This window comes from Oncorhynchus kisutch, unplaced genomic scaffold, assembly GCF_002021735.2.
Source record: "Oncorhynchus kisutch isolate 150728-3 unplaced genomic scaffold, Okis_V2 Okis02a-Okis13b_hom, whole genome shotgun sequence".
Classification (NCBI taxonomy): Eukaryota; Metazoa; Chordata; class Actinopteri; order Salmoniformes; family Salmonidae; genus Oncorhynchus; species Oncorhynchus kisutch.
Window position 1 is genome coordinate 13,319,497 of NW_022261979.1, and position 3,860 is coordinate 13,323,356.

The following is a 3,860-nucleotide window of genomic DNA, read 5'->3' on the forward strand; positions in this document are numbered from 1 at the left end:
CCCCGCTCCTGTACAAAGGACTGAAGACAGCTTTTTAACAAAGTGGCTTTTTAACATGTTTTTCATGTCTTAAAAATGTTTTACCTTTTTAGATCATTAGTACACATTTTAAATGGCTTCTACAGATTTGATATTTTTACAAGGAAAGTACTTTTACTCATGGTTGTTTTAACTAATTGATTTTAACAACATGTACTTTTTAACAAATTCAAATGTAACTCTCAAATGCTGTGTTTTATGCCTTGTTGCCGTTTTTATGTGTGTAAATGATGTAAAAAATGTATGAGCTGTTTTTAAAGGAATTGTGCCAATAAAACTTTTCCAAAAGAAAAGAAAAAAATCTGTTCTTATCAGTTTAATATCTGATACGTCCCCTATCTGGGGACCATATATTAAATTGATTTTTGGAATAGGGAGATGGAATAGGGGCTTGCTCCGTCCACTCCACGCATCGACCTGGTATTGCAGTACCTCCAGGAACGGTGCACCCCCTTCCATTGTAAAGAGAAATTACACGGAGTTGCTTCGTTGAACTATATTGTATTTTCACATTGAGCAAAACTTCATTGCAATATCAGTGATGGCTGCTAGATAGTACTGGTCAAATCGGTCACCGTTTTATTGACTACGATAGCTGTTGGGAATGGGGTGCGTTCATCTTCTAATCAAATATTTTTCGTCACGTGCACGGGATACTTACTTGTAAACTTTCCAAAACGGTGCATGATCAAAAATATACACACAGAGCTAAGAAATAAAGTAGTTCAAACATTTATTGTTATGATTGGAAATATATCCAGTAGAAGACTATAACAGAATAAACTATGAAATGTGCTGAAGTCATGTACTGGTAACATGGACTGTATCACAAGCAACTGTCTCTGTATTCGTTTCTCCCAATCACATACAAGCAACTGTCTGTATGTCTTAGTTTCTCCCAATCACATACAAGCAACTGTCTGTATGTCTTAGTTTCTCCCAATCACATACAAGCAACTGTCTGTATGTCTTAGTTTCTCCCAATCACATACAAGCAACTGTCTGTATGTCTTAGTTTCTCCCAATCACATACAAGCAACTGTCTGTATGTCTTAGTTTCTCCCAATCACATACAAGCAACTGTCTGTATGTCTTAGTTTCTCCCAATCACATACAAGCAACTGTCTGTATGTCTTAGTTTCTCCCAATCACATACAAGCAACTGTCTGTATGTCTTAGTTTCTCCCAATCACATACAAGCAACTGTCTGTATGTCTTAGTTTCTCCCAATCACATACAAGCAACTGTCTGTATGTCTTAGTTTCTCCCAATCACATACAAGCAACTGTCTGTATGTCTTAGTTTCTCCCAATCACATACAAGCAACTGTCTGTATGTCTTAGTTTCTCCCAATCACATACAAGCAACTGTCTGTATGTCTTAGTTTCTCCCAATCACATACAAGCAACTGTCTGTATGTCTTAGTTTCTCCCAATCACATACAAGCAACTGTCTGTATGTCTTAGTTTCTCCCAATCACATACAAGCAACTGTCTGTATGTCTTAGTTTCTCCCAATCACATACAAGCAACTGTCTGTATGTCTTAGTTTCTCCCAATCACATACAAGCAACTGTCTGTATGTCTTAGTTTCTCCCAATCACATACAAGCAACTGTCTGTATGTCTTAGTTTCTCCCAATCACATACAAGCAACTGTCTGTATGTCTTAGTTTCTCCCAATCACATACAATAATTTCTAATAACTTTTGCAAAACAGTAAATGCATTTTGAAAATGTCGTCGTCTTTTAAACACCTAAAAACATGAATAAAAAATAACACAACTGTAAAAATAACAAAATAATATGAACCCGTCTGTTCGTATCTCTGGAGAGCAAGAGCAGACAAAACAGAAAGTTAGTCTCTTTTGAAAATCCCAGTAGATCCATAAATGTTCTTTGCAGTCGCTAAATCTTGACGATCAACTACCGAAAGGTGGCCAAATGAGGTGTTGGCTTTAGGGATGATCAGTGAGATACACCTGCTGGAGCGCGTGCTACGGATGGGTGTTGCCATCGCTAAATCTTGACGATCAACTACCGAAAGGCGGCCAAATAAGGTGTTGGCTTTAGGGATGATCAGTGAGATACACCTGCTGGAGCGCGTGCTACGGATGGGTGTTGCCATCGCTAAATCATGAGGATCAACTACCGAAAGGTGCAGAATTATGGGCAATTTACTCTCCTTTTATGCATATCGCACCAAACTATTTCATACACATCAAATTGCGCGATTCATTGATCGGTATCATTGATCGGTATCATTGATCGGTATCATTGATCGGTATCGTTGATCGGTATCGTTGATCGGTATCATTGATCAGTATCATTGATCGGTATCATTGATCGGTATCATTGGTCGGTATCGTTGATCGGTATCGTTGATCGGTATCGTTGATCGGTATCATTGATCGGTATCATTGATCGGTATCATTGATCGGTATCGTTGATCGGTATCGTTGATCGGTATCATTGATCGGTATCATTGATCGGTATCATTGATCGGTATCATTGATCGGTATCATTGATCGGTATCATCACAATCCAGTTCCATGTATTCAATACGTAGGGGTTAGGAGAGAGGAGGAGGGGTTAGGAGAGAGGAGGAGGGGTTAGGAGAGAGAAGGAGGGGTTAGGAGAGAGAAGGAGGGGTTAGGAGAGAGGAGGAGGGGTTAGGAGAGAGGAGGAGGGGTTAGGAGAGAGGAGGAGGAGGGGTTAGGAGAGAGGAGGAGGAGGGGTTAGGAGAGAGGAGGAGGGGTTAGGAGAGAGGAGGAGGAGGGGTTAGGAGAGAGGAGGAGGAGGGGTTAGAGGAGGAGGAGTGTGTGTCCATATGGTCCTGTTCATTCTGAGGCTGGTTTTCTCATAGTTTTGTAGACTTTCCATTGGCGTACAGAAACACAATCCACAATAGAAGTAATGAAATCTGGATACAACGGGGGAACACTACCGATAGGAATGTATAGGCCTCAATCCACACCACTACCGATAGGAATGTAATAGGCCTCAATCCACACCACTACCGATAGGAATGTATAGGCCTCAATCCACACCACTACCGATAGGAATGTATAGGCCTCAATCCACACCACTACCGATAGGAATGTAATAGGCCTCAATCCACACCACTACCGATAGGAATGTATAGGCCTCAATCCACACCACTACCGATAGGAATGTATAGGCCTCAACCCACACCACTACCGATAGGAATGTATAGACCTCAATCCACACCACTACCGATAGGAATGTAATAGGCCTCAATCCACACCACTACCGATAGGAATGTATAGGCCTCAATCCACACCACTACCGATAGGAATGTAATAGGCCTCAATCCACACCACTACCGATAGGAATGTATAGGCCTCAATCCACAACACTACCGATAGGAATGTATAGGCCTCAATCCACACCACTACCGATAGGAATGTATAGGCCTCAATCCACACCACTACCGATAGGAATGTATAGGCCTCAATCCACACCACTACCGATAGGAATGTAATAGGCCTCAATCCACACCACTACCGATAGGAATGTATAGGCCTCAATCCACACCACAACCGATAGGAATGTATAGGCCTCAATCCACACCACTACCGATAGGAATGTATAGGCCTCAACCCACACCACTACCGATAGGAATGTATAGGCCTCAATCCACACCACTACCGATAGGAATGTATAGGCCTCCAGCCACACCACTACCGATAGGAATGTATAGGCCTCATCCACACCACTACCGATAGGAATGTATAGGCCTCATCCACACCACTACCGATAGGAATGTATAGGCCTCAATCCACACCACTACCGATAGGAA

At 41.8% G+C, this 3,860-nt stretch overlaps 1 pseudogene; it reads left to right on the forward strand.

Annotated features, from left to right (window-relative positions):
- Nucleotides 1-312: 312 nt before the first annotated feature.
- LOC116359348 (uncharacterized) lies at nt 313-493 on the forward strand (annotated as a pseudogene).
- The last annotated feature ends 3,367 nt before the right edge of the window (nt 494-3,860 follow it).